The sequence below is a fragment of the Aegilops tauschii genome, chromosome 7, assembly GCF_002575655.3.
Source record: "Aegilops tauschii subsp. strangulata cultivar AL8/78 chromosome 7, Aet v6.0, whole genome shotgun sequence".
NCBI classification, from domain to species: domain Eukaryota; kingdom Viridiplantae; phylum Streptophyta; class Magnoliopsida; order Poales; family Poaceae; genus Aegilops; species Aegilops tauschii.
Genome location: NC_053041.3, coordinates 584,829,422 through 584,844,329, shown reverse-complemented (window position 1 = coordinate 584,844,329; position 14,908 = coordinate 584,829,422).

Below are 14,908 nucleotides of genomic sequence, written 5' to 3'. Positions count from 1 at the left end.
ATTGTTAATATAATCTCTCTGTTAATATTAATCAATGCCACCGTTTGAGAAATGCTACTGTCTTGCTTTCTTTCCCATTTAGATAAGGTAGATGCTTCCTTTTGTTTGCTTCTGTGTCATCCACCGTTAATGAGCACTAGTTGTTTCCTTTGCACCTCTGTGTAAACAGGGTTATCTACTTCACCTCGTTGCCATTGTGACCTTTTGTTGCACTTCAGAAAACACTTTTGTTTTAAGAGTGTTTTGTGCAGTTCAACCAAAATGTCACACCGACAACGTTGCTTGATTGCTTGATCTTAGTGGAACTGCACAAGAGGAGATCTTACTTCCTATCCGTGTTGGCAAATTTGGTTCAGATCTTCTTCTTGTGAGTTGTTTGAATTCCGTGTCATGAGAGGTCAGTACTAGCCTTCTTTCACATGATTCTGCAGTGTGCTTTCATATGTTGTGCTACTTTTACGGTAATGTTGCTTGATTTTAGTGAACTGCACAAATGGAGACAAGACTTCCAATATGTATGTGCACCGCAATATCCCATTGAGGTAAGATAAGGATATTTCACAATTGTTGGCCTGTATTTTGCCACTTCCATCAAAAAATTAATGTCATTGTTTAGTGCTATACTTATGCAACCTAATTGACATGCCAAATCTTACATTGAAGGCGAAGCTTGTCTATTATTGAACCAAGTGATGAAGGGAAAGAACAAGCGGAAGAAAATCAAAAATCAACTCCTGGTGTTGTAATGAAGCACTGGAACTGTGATGACACAAGTAATGATATAGTTTTGCATCATAATTTATTGCTATGGCTGGAACGAGCAATTGTTTTGCCACTGATTTGATGCCACTCTTAATGCAATACATAATTATCTCTACTTGTGCAAATAGGGATCTTCTTTGAAGATACCATATATTTTAGTGGAACTGCACAAGAAGATGTTGAAAACATTAATCTAATAAAGGAGTATATAGTAAGCATGGCCACCACAGTAGATAGCAACAGATGGTTCCGGAGAAATGCTTCATCTGTATGCTCTACACAATAAGCCTCCTGACAAAGGTTGGTACTCGTCCACTGATTTCATCCATATGATTGAGCTTTGTCATCTCTATTGGTGTTGTGCTACTGTTTAGATACTGTCATCAAAAAGTGGTATTGTCCTTGAGAAGTGCTTCATCTGTGTTGTTTTAAATATTTCCTTTCCTTTTTTTTGAGCAAACAGGGATGCTAGCATTTAGTTATCCTCTTGTCTTTGCACAACAGGATCATCCCCCTCTGAAGAAGAATATGGAGTACGTGAAGTGACTAGTTCCGATTATGCCAGGATGAAGAAGCCCTGTCTATCTTCTCATCAGAAGGAGCAGATGAAGGATGGTTACATTACCCCCCACAAGAAAAAACTAACTTTAGCTCAGAAGGACTGACAAATCTCCATTTTCTTGCTGTGATGCGCGAGTACAATGTTGTTCTAGGATTCTCTCCGGTGAGTTCCATTTTTCTAAAAGTGTGCTCTACATGGACCATGTAGGTGCCTGTTTAAACTGTCAATTCAAAGTACAGTTTTCTTTATACTAATCACTTTTTTTGTATTTGTGCAAACAGGGGTGCTCAGCTTGATTTCAATGGGAACTGCACAAAATGTTCATGAATACATCGAATCATTCATTTCCACCACAAGAAAGGAGGTGCCGATAAATTCAAGGCATTGCAACATATAAGGGCGAAATCATACAAGCTACGTGCGCATTTGGTTGATTTTGGTGGAGCTGCACAAAAAGAATAGCTGGTTTATTTAGCACAAGGTGCCATGTCAATGTCCAAACTCATGGCAAACCCTGCCCATTCCACAATCGTAGGCATTTGATATTTTGGAATGGGAAAACCTTGTCAAATTTTGCTCATTGATTTTAGCAAGAAGACATGCGTTTGATATTTTCGAATGGGACGCGCTTTGCTATGAGTAGTGTCGATCCAGTTTTTCTTTATTCTTTAGTTGTGAAGTAAATATTGGCTCTGACATGTGAATCGCTGAGATGCATAATCATCGATTGTTTTGAATGTTCTCTATGAATTGCCAGGCCTGTGTGTTTGATTACAATGTACAGGAACGCTAAAAAGCTGCTCAAACTCTTTGTACTCCTTCTGTTCCTTTTATGTACTGGAACGCTAAAAAGCTGCTCAAACTCTTTGTACTCCTTCTGTTCCTTTTTACTTCGCACATTGTGAAAGTGCATACTTTTTTCTTTAAGATTGGTCAAAGTAGAGATACTTTGACTGCAGACAAAACTTGTATGCAGACTAGAAAGGACTGTAGGGAGTACATGTGAAACTGCTGCAAACGAGGTGATCACCCTGGGAATAATGCTAGTACGTATTGTTTTGCATGTTCATCCAATGCCAGTGATACAAGAATTCGAACTAATCTAAATAAATTCATTCATACATGGTCGGATTTCATATAAACATGTCGGATTTCATTACATTTCATACATTCTTCAACTAAAAAGGGGTGCGCTGGAGGTATAATTAATTAACCGAAGCTACCCACCTATGTCCGGCTGAGCCGAACAGAAGCTTCAGTCTGTCAGTCAGCCAACTACACCAGCAGTTAAGTAGAAGCAGCGTCCTTCTCTAACATAGCTCTCCGACTCCACGTCGCCGCCAAGAAGCTAACCGGCCGTCAGTGGTCAACCCGCCTAGCTGGTCATAGGGATTAGGGCAACTAGGAGCCCAATGATGAGGATCCCCACATGACAAACACCTTTCTTCTTGTCATTCTTCTTCTTGAAGTTCGTGTGTTGCACAGCCTTGTTCTTCCCATCAAACTTTGCTTTACCATCAAACTTGCCCTTGTTCTTGAACTTGTGGGGCTGGAAGTTCTTCTTCTGTACCAGATTAGCACTAGATCCGCCCGTCCCGAAGAGCGCTGGAGCGCGAGGAAGCCATGGTGGGCAGTAGTGGTGTGGATAGGAGAATAGGAATGGATGCGGATGACTGCGGCTATGGCCGGCGCAACAGTTTATATAGCAACGGTGGGCGGCGGAGGGAGGGACGTGTGGCACCGGAGTAGCCGCCTCGGCAACCGCGTATCATTAATGTGGGCGGCAGAAGGATGGACGGACGACACTTGTGTCATTTGAAGGCGGAGCAATCGCATGCACCGAGAAGCGGGGCGGGCGGCGCTGGCCGTTTCGGGCGAAAAGCGCGCGCGGGCGAGGCAGGCGGTCTGGGTGGGCCAGGGCTGTCAGACTCGTGCTTGGCAGTGGGTCGGTCCAGCAGCCGGACATGCTGGCTCGCTAGCTACCTCGCCGAGCTGAGAGACGACAATAAGACGATGGGCGTAGCTTCCGACTAGGAGCCGATGCCACTATCCAAGCCGGTTCATGCCGTGTTCACCATAGAGCAGGTGCGGCTGCACTTCGATGCCCTAATGGCGGAAGAGCTACCAGCACAGGAGGACCTGTTGTCGGTGTCAAAACCGGCGGATCTCGGGTAGGGGGTCCCGAACTGTGCGTCTAGGATCGATGGTAACAGGAGACGGTGGACACAATGTTTACCCAGGTTCGGGCCCACTCTATGGAGGTAATACCCTACTTCCTGCTTGATTGATCTTGATGAATATGAGTGTTACAAGAGTTGATCTACCACGAGATCGTAATAGCTAAACCCTCGAAGTCTAGCCTATGAGTATATGATAATGAATCTGTCCTATCCGGACTACGCACTCCGGTCTATATAGTCACCGGAGAGATCTAGGGTTACATGGGGACGGTTACATAGGAGGAAATCTTCATAGTCGGTCGCCTAGCTTGCCTTCCACGCCAAGGAGAGTTCAATCCGGACACTGGTATGGTCTTCGGCCTTCATGTCTTCACAACCCATCAGTCCGGCCCAATGGATAATTGGCCGGATGCCCGAGGACCCCTTAGTCCAGGACTCCCTGAGTAGCCCCCGAACCAGGCTTCAACGACGAGGTGTTCGGCGTGTAGATAGTCTTCGGCGTTGCAAGGCGGGTTCGTTCTCCAAGTAATATATTCAGCCGTTGACCCGATATCACCCCCTTCGGCTTCTGTGCACCAATAACTTCGTCTTCCACGTGTTGAGCGAATGCGGAGGGTCAGGGTATTTTTGTAGATAACACCCCGTTCATGCGAGGAAGAACGCCTATTTAAAGGCATTGGATCTTAGATCCGAGCGATACCGCGCCGAGAAAATCCCCGGAAACCACCAGGAGAAACCATTATAACATGGCTAGCATTCCCATCTCCTCCTCCCTTCCTAGCCTAGAGAAAGGCACATGGGAGAAGTATTATGTGCCTCACAGTCAGTTGTCAAAGTTGCAAACGCAGGGATTTCTTCCTTCCGCGGATCTGGTCCCTGTTCAAGCAGGGTCACTTCTCCAATCCATCCGGGGGGAGCGAGTGTGCTTCGTCCCCTACCCGCTAAGAGGCGTCGGATTTCCAATCCATCCGTTCCTTCGAGGGATTCTGGAATATTATGGCCTCCAGCTGCATAACTTCACCCCCGCCTCTATCCTGCACGTTGCAAATTATGTTGCTTTATGCGAGTCATTCCTGGGTGTCAAAGCCCATTTTGAACTGTGGAGAAAATTGTTCTGTCTTGTCCCGCGTAACCACGAGGGGTCAATATTTGAAGTGGGCGGAGCTGAAGTGTGGCGCATCGCCGATACCGCATACCTGTCCGGCACACCGAGGAAGGCATCTAAAACATGTCCTTCCGAATGGTTCTACATCGAGGACGTTGCGCTTCCCGACCCAGTTCGAAAGGGTCTTCCCGAATTTGCAAGCGTTCCGCTGAAGAAGCGCCATAGTTGGCGCCCCCGGAGCCTTGAGGAGGATGACAGCACGGAGGTTCGTCAGCTCATGGACAAGATAAAGGTGCTCGCCCAGTCCGGACTAACAATGGTTGAGGTGATGGCGACCTCCATAGTGCTTGCGGTTCAGCTGCTTCAATATAGAGGGCTTCCAATGTGTCACTACAACGGGGAGGACGACGCCTCCCGCTATGGTCGGGAAGGTCCGGACACCCCCGCCGCTCTAACCAAAATACTGGCCGAGCTGTTTAAAGGGGAGGAAGAGGAATTTCTCCGCATCAATCGCAGAGATGGCTACTCTATGTACAATCCTCCCAGTTGGGTAAGCCCCAACCCTTCTCCTTTACACATTCCGCTTCCCGGATTGCTTTTGATAAACTTCTAATCTGCTCATAACAGCATTGGCGAAAAATCACCGAGGGGTTTCACAGCCCCGCCCCACAGCCTGAGAACCACAACCGGGAGCTGGATCCTGGGTTTGAAGAGGACCTGGATATATCCGTGTTACTTGCGGAAGGGGTATTTTACCAGGCAAGCTACGACAGCACGGAAGTGGCCATGATCGCCGATTACCCTGGCCTTCTTCCTGCTTCCCACATAAGTCGTCAAGAAAAAACCTCATTCGCGAGAGCTTCCTCGTGCTGCCTCACCCATCGCACTATTCTGTGCTCTACAGGGGAGGGATTCGGCGCGTCGCGCCACTCCAGGGGAGGCTCTGGCACCGAGCAAGGCTTCCAAAAGGAAGGCTAGTGAAGGCACGACCGTTTCCTCGTTGAAGTGGTAAGGATACGAAGGTATACTTTAGTAGTCACATCCAACTGTAACTTGTTCGTTTGTCCGGTGCCAGGAAAAAGGTTCACCGGAATAAGTCCAGGGGTCCGGCCAGTCGTACTCCCAGCGCCCAGGGTTTAGACCCCGTTGGAGGGAAGGGAGCCGATATAGGAACAATGTCGGACTGTCCTTCGGCCGAGGGTTCGGAGGATATGTCTGTTATCAACTCGGAAGTGGAGAGCGCCATGAATCATCGATGTTGCAGGGCTGTTTTACGAGACCCTGCATTCTCGGAAGAGGCATTTAATGCCTTTAGCTCGGCTGATACGTATATCCAAGCTGCTCGAAACGGGCTTGGTAGCGCCACAAAGCAGTATTTGACAGACGTACGGGTAAGTTTTCTTTGTCCGAATAAGATAGCCATATGCTAGTAGCCCCTGGGACTGAAAGCAGTTGGTACAACTGATTCAAGGACCATTGTATCTCCAGGTTCTTACAGAGAAGAACGACCTCCTCAGCCGCAGTTAAATGCAGCTACCGCCGAACTGGAAAATTTGAAGAAATTGTCCACTGGTAACGTTCCCCTCCACCGAGGAACAGTGAATGTATATCAACTGTGCTAATGCATCTTCTGATCGCATAACAGGGTCGCCTGACCAACTTGAGAAGAAGTTGAAGGTCGCCCAAGAGGGAGAAAGAGAGGCAAAGAGGCAACACGCCGCAGGCGAGCGTGTGCTGACCCGTGTCAGGGACGAGAAAAACAAGCTATAGGATTCCAACACTACGTTGGGTGAAGAGTTAAAAGATGTGCGGGCCCAGCTAGTTGAATCCGTAAAGGAGAACAAGAAGCTGCGAGGCGGCATGTTCAGTATGTTTCCGAACTTGTCGTGTGTAGTAGTTCGGAGTGAAATAAAACTGATGTATGTATGCTTGCAGGTATATTGACGGGCCATCCTGAAGAGGAGGTGTCCGGATCAGCAACTGATCTACTACAAAGGTTGTCGCAAATACACGAGCATGCTCGGCTGGCTATGCGGAGTGTTGCCAAGGCCTTATTGTCATCCGCCTCCCCTCCAGAAAGTATGGAGGAGCTGGTAGAGCTGTTCAAGGGAGCGCGGCGGCGTATTCGATTGTGGAAGATATTGGCCTGCGGAGAGGGTGCGCGAGAAGCCTGGGCCATGGTGAAGACGCGATATACCAAGTTGGATCCTAATCACATGGCCCGGGTTGGGCCGTTAGGGCCAAGTGGGGAAGAAATTCTCGTTAGTTTAGTATATGACCAGGTAGAGGTGGCCGCCAAATATTCCCAACAGGATTGTAAGCTAGACTGCCTGTTAGATGGTGTAGAGGAAGAAGTGTTTGAGTCCAAATGACTATGTACTTTCCTCACCATGTGGGATTCTAGCTGAATTGTATATCATTTGTCATGGAAGACCTTTTCGCTTCAACCTCCAGACTCGATGGTGTGGAGTGTTATCGAATACCCGCGCGGCCGAATAGACCGAGGTAAGCCAGGAAAACTAGGCGTAAGGGTCATAGTTGCTTGAACAGACAAGTTGTATTCTGCTAGTTATGTTATATTACATTAGAATTGTAAGAAACATCTTCCAAGGAGAATAGTTCCGTTAAGGGTTCCTTTCCCTGGGTATGCATGCATTAGTAGACGTGTCCGAATTGTGATGTGGAAATCATAGTATGTATATCTTCTGGAGTTTCACAATAGAGTGAATGCAAAAAGTATTTTTCATCCACCGACCGAATATTCCCTTAAGAACGCTAGCTTTCGGCTTCACCCAGTCTGAGGTACATATCCAGATGACCCGGCAGTAACAATCGCAGAGGTGCTCCCTTTACCACCTAGCCGAACATTCAGGAACGTAGGGGTAAGCACAGGAGCCAGGCAACCCAGCTTGGCCAAAACTTAAGTCATATCGATGCATATAATGGTGAAGAAAAAGACATACGGGGAAAACGCGTATGTGTGATGAGCTTGACGCTCGGAAAATAATATTTACCAAACTTCTGTTAAAGAAGCCCCCAGGTACGATGGGCGTACGTGTGTAAAGATGTACACGTCAGCGGTGTTCGGTCGATCCGAATAAGAGCTTTTAAAGCAAAAAATAAAAATTGTGTAAAAGAGGGAAAGTTATAGAAACTATAGGGGAGAAGGAGACTAACAAAGGGTTCGGCGCTAGGCATAGAACCTTCGGAGTCTGGCCGCATTCTAACGGTTCGGCTCTAGGCGATTGTCTGATGCGTCACGAAGACGGTATGCTCCTCCGGTAAGAACTTCGTCAATTATGAAGGGACCCTCCCATTTGGGCTTGAGTTTCTCCTTTTTCTTCTCCGGTAGGCGTAGAACGAGTTCACCAACATTGTAAGTCCTGGCCCGTACTTCTCTGCTTTGATATCTCCGAGCCTGCTGTTGGTAAAATGCTGAACGGGCTTTGGCGACGTCGCGCTCCTCCTCCAGGGCGTCTAGGCTGTCCTGCCGATCCAACTCGGCCTCTTTCTCCTCGTACATACGCACTCGAGGTGAGTCATGTATAATATCACAGGGTAATACGGCGTCTGCTCCATACACCATGAAGAACGGTGTGTATTCGGTAGTACGATTGGGCATGGTCCGCAGCCCCTAGAGTACGGAGTCGAGCTCCTCGACCCAGTGCTTGTCTGATTCCTTCACATACCGCACTAGCCTGGGTTTGATGCCGCTCATGATAAGACCATTGGCTCATTCGACTTGACCGTTGGTTTGCGGGTGGTAGACAGAGGCGTAATCGAGCTTAATGCCCAGTTTGGCACACAAGGTATTGACCTCGTCAGCCGTAAAATTGGAACCGTTCTCCGTGATGATGCTGTGTGGGACACCATAACGGTGCACCACATCGGATATAAATGCAATCACGGGTCCGGACTCGGCCGTCTTAACTGGTCTAGCCTCTATCCACTTGGTGAATTTATCCACCATGACCAGCAGATATTTTTCTTATTGCTTCCCCCTTTAAGGGGTCCGACCATGTCCAAGCCCCAGACCGCAAATGGCCATGCAATGGGGATTGATTGTAGGGCGGTTGGGGGCATATGGCTTTGGTTGGCGAAGAGTTGGCATCCAACGCAACGCTGGACGAGGTCCTGCGCATCTGCTCGGGCCGTAGGCCAATAAAATCCAGTATGGAAGGCCTTGCTAATAAGTGCCCGGGCTGCGGCGTGGTGCCCACCATGACCGGCATGAATTTCTGCCAAAAGCTGGCACCCCTCCTCCTCGGAGATGCACCTTTGAAGGACTCCGGTAGTTCTTTTCTTGTAGAGCTCTCCTTCATGAACTTTATAGGCTTTCGAACGCCGGACTATGCGGCGAGCCTCGTTCTGATCTTCTGGGAGCTCCTTCCTATTAAAGTAGGCCAAGAAAGGTTCGGTCCAGGGGCAATGACTGCCATGATGAGGTGGGCCGATAGTGTTATTTCGGTGGCTGAGCCTCCGATGATGTCGGCGTGTTCGCTATCGATGTTTGTGTTTGGAGCGGGGCTGTCGTTGCTGTCTCCCCCTTGCCACACCATGGATGGCTTAAAAAGCCTTTCGAGAAAGATGTTTGGCGGGACGGGGTCGCGCTTAGCGCCGATACGAGCAAGGACGTCTGCCGCCTGATTACTTTCACGGGCGACGTGGTGAAATTCGAGCCCTTCGAACCGAGCCAATATCCTTAAGACGGCGTTGTGATAAGCTGCCATCTTTGGATCTTTGGCATCAAAGTCTCCATTGATTTGGGATATTGCGAGGTTTGAGTCCCCGCGCACCTCCAGGCGTTGTATGCCCATTGATACGGCCATCCGAAGACCATGTAGCAGGGCCTCGTATTCGGCTGCGTTGTTCGAGTCTGTGTATAATATTTGGAGTACGTATAGGACGATATCTCCGTTAGGGGACGTTAAAACGACACCCGCTCCTAACCCTGCCAACATTTGGGAGCCATCAAAATGCATGACCCAGTTGGAATGCGCGCCGTACTCTTTAGGGAGTTCGGCTTCTGTCCATTCGGTGACGAAGTCGGCCAGTACCTGGGATTTAATGGCTCGACGTGGTTTGTATGTGATGTCGAATGGAAGGAGCTCAATGGCCCATTTAGCAATCCGGCCCGTGGCGTCCCGGTTGTGGATTATGTCATTGAGGGGCACTTCAGAATCCACCGTGATCAAGCACTCTTGAAAGTAGTGTCGCAACTTTCGAGATGCCATAAAGACTGCATATGCTATCCTTTGATAGTGAGGGTACCGGGATTTGCATGGTGTGAGGACGGTGGATATGTAGTATACCGGCTTCTGGAGCGGAAATTTCTGTCCGTCCTGTTCTCGCTCGACAACGAGTACAGCGCTCACCGCTTGGTGTGTTGCCGATATATATAGGAGCATTGGTACGCCGACATTTGGCGTGGCCAGGATTGGGTTGCTTGCCAGAAGGCCTTTTATTTTTTCCAGCCCGGCTATCGCCGCATCTGTCCAGTCGAAGTCATCGGTGCGCCGTAGAAGGCGATAGAGCGGCAGCGCCTTTTCTCCCAGCCGGGAGATAAAGCGGCTTAAAGCCGCCACGCACCCAGTGAGCTTTTGGACTCGTTTGAGTTCGATTGGCGTAGCCAATTGTGACAGAGCTCGGATTTTGGCTGGATTTGCTTCAATTCCTCTGTTTGAAACGATGAAGCCCAGAAGTTTTCCAGCGGGGACGCCGAAGACGCACTTTTCCGGGTTGAGTTTGATGTCATATGTGCGGAGGTTGTTGAATGTGAGACGCAAGTCGTCTATTAGTGTTTCGACGTGTCTAGTTTTGATGACGACGTCATCCATGTAGGCCTCCACTGTTTTGCCGATCTATTTCTCGAGGCATGTTTGAATCATGCGCTGGTATGTGGCACCGGCGTTCTTGAGCCCGAAAGGCATGGTATTGAAGCAAAACGGCCTGTATGGCGTAATGAATGCTGTTGCGGCTTGATCGGACTCCTTCATCTTGATTTGATGGTATCCGGAATATGCGTCGGGGAAGCACATCGAGTCGTGTCCGGCGGTAGCGTCAATGATTTGATCAATGTGAGGGAGGGGGAAGGGATCCTTAGGGCAAGCTTTGTTAAGGTCTTTGAAATCAACGCATCGGCGCCAGGATTTATCCTTCTTTGGTACCATTACCAAGTTTGCCAGCCAGTCCGGATGTTTAATGTCTCTGATGAATCCAGCCTCGATGAGTTTGGCCAACTCCTCCCACATAGCTTGTCGTTTGGGTTCGGAAAAGCGCCGAAGTGCTTGTTTGACCGGGTTGTATCCCTTCAGTATCTTGAGGCTGTGTTCAGCCAATTCGCGCGGGATTCCCGGCATATCTGAGGGGTGCCAGGCGAATATATCCCAGTTTTCACGCAAGAAGTCTCGTAATGCGGCTTTGACTGTAGGGTTGAGTTGCGCTCCGATAGATGCTGTCTTCTTCGGGTCCGATGGATGGACCTGAAATTTGACTATTTCTTCTGCTGGCTTGAAGGAAGTGAACTTGGGTCGTTTGTCTAGGATCACATCGTCCTTATCCACTATTTTTTTGGACACTTGAAACAGTAGGAGAGGCTCCTACTGTATATATTAAATTAAAGTATCAAAAAGTTCTTGCAGAGTCATAACCTTACATCCATGGCCATTGTAACTATTAAGTGGAAGTAGGACACCAAGGTAAGAAAAAAAACTAGACTAGGGTACAACAAAGGATTCGGCGAAAGAGGAGATAAATTGTCTATGCTTCTCTTTGGCTCTATGTATGAGTAGAGAGAAGTCCTCTTTAAATCTTCGTGCCCAAGAGCCAACAGTGGGGTCTATCCTTCGGAAGTGTTTGTTATTTCTTTCTTTCCATAGACTCCAGGAGGCGTAAAGAAAGATCTCCATAAACATTGGGTTGTTCCATGCTATCTTGGCTTCCTTTATCCAATTTAGACGATCTCCATTAGCTGGCCAGTGTATGTCCAAAGAATCCCAACACGTTACACTGAATTGACACGTAAAGATCATGTGTACAATCGTTTCTTCCTCGGTACTGCCACACAAGATGCAACCATGATTGTCACCAATGTTATAGTGTCTTCTCTTAAGCATGTTTTTGGTATTTAGACGATCTCAGAGTAGGAGCCAACCAAAAACCTTGATTCTCATTGTGGCCGAGGATTTCCAGAGCCACTTGTAACTATTGTGTGCAGTGACCTCCCGAAAAAAGAAGTTGTAATATCTTTTTGCAGTATAGATCTCCGAGCCCCACTTATAAACCCAAGAGTCCATGTCCTCTCCCGCATCATTGCCAACATGCATTGTGATCTCCTGGATATCTCGCAACTCATTGTGTGCTTGCATGGAGAGGGGAAGGTGAAAGGTTTCATTGAGGTTTGTGCAGCCAAGGAAATCCTGGACCAAAATATCTTCAAGTTTTGCATAAGAAAACGCACGGGGATGTGAATCTGCGAGGACATCATCCAGCCATAGATCTTTCCACATAAGCGCCGAATCTCCTCTGCGAACGATCACATGCGAGATGCCTCTATAGATAGGAGTAAGTTTGGGGAAATCTTTCCACCAGAATGACCCACATGGGTCTGAGGCGTGTGGGATTTTGTTGGTGCAATATGTGGACCAAATCAAATCAACCCACGGTAGATCCCAATGGTTATAGAACTTGTGTAGGTATTTCATGAGCAAAGCATCACTTTGAGTTTGTAAATCAAGCACCCCTAGACCTCCAAACTCCTTGGGTCTACAAACCATTTGCCATGAAGCTAAAGAATTGCACTTGTCCCCATCATCAGTTTTCTTAGTCCAAAGGCATTGCCTTCTGATTTTATCCAGTAGATCAATAATCTTATGTGGCAGTTTGAGGGTGTAGAGTGCAAATATGATAAGAGATTTGATGACCGAGTTAAGAAGTGACAATTTCCCTCCATAGGAGATCATTGACAATGTTGAGGAAATTCTCTGTTGAACGTCACAAACCAAAGGCATCAGATCCTGCACAGAAGGCTTTCTAGTGCCCATTGGCAACCCAAGATAGGTAAAAGGTAGTTTTCCCATGACACAACCGAAGATGTGGGCTATATGTTGGGCTGTGGCATCATCACAATTCATGGGCACGAGAGTTGATTTGTGGAAATTGATCTTTAGCCCAATAGAGGTTGCATAATCAGAGAGGATGTTTTTGACAAGAGTAGCTTGGTCTGGACATGCCGGTAACAAAATGATGGTGTCGTCTGCGTATTGGATCACCGGGTAGTCAGATTGGTTGGAACGGTAGAAGGGCAAGTGGAGCTCATTTCTTCGAAAGGAGTCATTAATCGCAGCCTGCAATAAATCTGCCGCCAAGACAAAGATTAAGGGGGACAGCGGATCACCTTGTCGAACTCCACAGATGCAATTAAATTGTCTGCCCGGGACGCCATTAAGTAGAACTGATGATTTGGTGGAGGAAAAGATTGTTTTGATCCACCCCAACCATTTATCATTGAAGCCCATGTGCTTCATGATATCCAACATAGCATCATGATCAATGGTATCAAACGCTTTTGCAAAGTCCAATTTGAGAATAACTATTTGGTTTTTGGAAGCTTGGCACTGATATATATACTCAAACGCCCATGCAAGGCAATCCTGGATAGACCTCTTTTTCAAAAAACCATATTGATTACGGTGAATGATCTTCAAAACTGATTTTTTTGAAGCTGATTAGCTAAGAGTTTTGTGATGAATTTGAGACAACAATTTAGCAGAGTGATCGGTCGAAAGTCATTAACTCCTTGAGGGGCTGAAACTTTGGGAATGAGGGTGATGAATCCATCGTTAATGCTCTCCAGTTTTAGGCCACCATCCAAAAACTGATCGCAGAGGTCATAGAAATCTTCCTTTATTATATGCCAACAAGATTTGAGGAATGCACCGTTGAACCCATCTGGACCCAGTGCCCTATCCGCTGGCATTTCTTTGATGACTAGATCAATCTCTTGTCTAGTAAAAGGCACAGTGAGGTCATCGAGTCCCTCAATTCGCTTGATGATGGAGGGAAGATTGAATTTCATATCATGTTTAGAAGAGGTCCCAAGTCTTTCTTTGAAAGGGTGATAAATGACAGATTCTTTGCTTGCATGATCATCAACTATGGTTCCATCCTGTAAAGTTAAAGAGGCAATATTGTTTCTTCTGTATCGTTCTGAAGCCATAGCTTGATAAAAATTGGAGTTCTCATCTCCAAAACGAACCCACCTGATTGTGCATCTTTTCTTCCAATATTGTTGCCGATATGACAATAACCGTAGAATGTGGGCCTTGAGAATGTTCCTAAAGTTTGACTCGGGAGTGGTCAGAGGCCTTCTGTTTTCAATCGTGTCCAAATCTGCTAGGGCTTTGTTGGAATTATCAATGGCTATAGAGAGGCGGGAAATGTTCTTACTCCAATGTTTCAGACAGTACCGTAAGTGCTTGAACTTTCTACAAAGAATGGTTGCACTATTGGTTGATCATATTGGCTTGCCCCAAGCGGACTGCACAATGTCCATAAAACCCGGATGTTGTATCCAAAAAGGTTCAAAGAGAAATAGTTTACTCCTTGGGATAGTGGTTTCAATTGTGACTACACACGGGATATGGTCAGTGGCTTACCCAAAGGTTTAACAATGGTGTTAGGGTAAGAACCGGTCCAATTACAAGAGGTGAAAAACCAATCTAGTTGCTCCAAAAGTGGGTCCTGTTGCATATTACTCCATGTAAAAGAGCGGCCTTTAATTGGTAGTTCAACAAGACATTGTGATCTTATGAAATCGTTGAACGTGATCATGTCATTAAAGCACCCACCCGGCTTGTTACGATTGTCGGGGCTACGGATATAGTTAAAGTCACCGAGTAGAAGCCAATCTTCATTGGCCGGGATGTTTAAGGAGAAAAGCCAATTGGTATAATTAGTTCGCGATTCACCTTGACATGGGCCATAAATATTCACCAGAGTCCAAGACTGTGATGATTGTGTGGACTGAAATTTAATCACGAGAGCGAATTCTTCAGAGGCAATGACCGAACCAGTGAATACTGAACTATTCCAGATAGTAACAATTCCACCCGAGGCCCCATGCGATGGAACAAAAGCAAATTGGTCAAAACGACGGGGACAACAAGATTTGATAAAAGCATGATCGATCATAGGCTTCTTAGTTTGTTGCAAACATAAAACCGAACATCCACTAGCGTTGATAGCATTAGAGAGAGCTAATTGTTTATCCCCAGAGTTCAAACCACGGATGTTCCAACA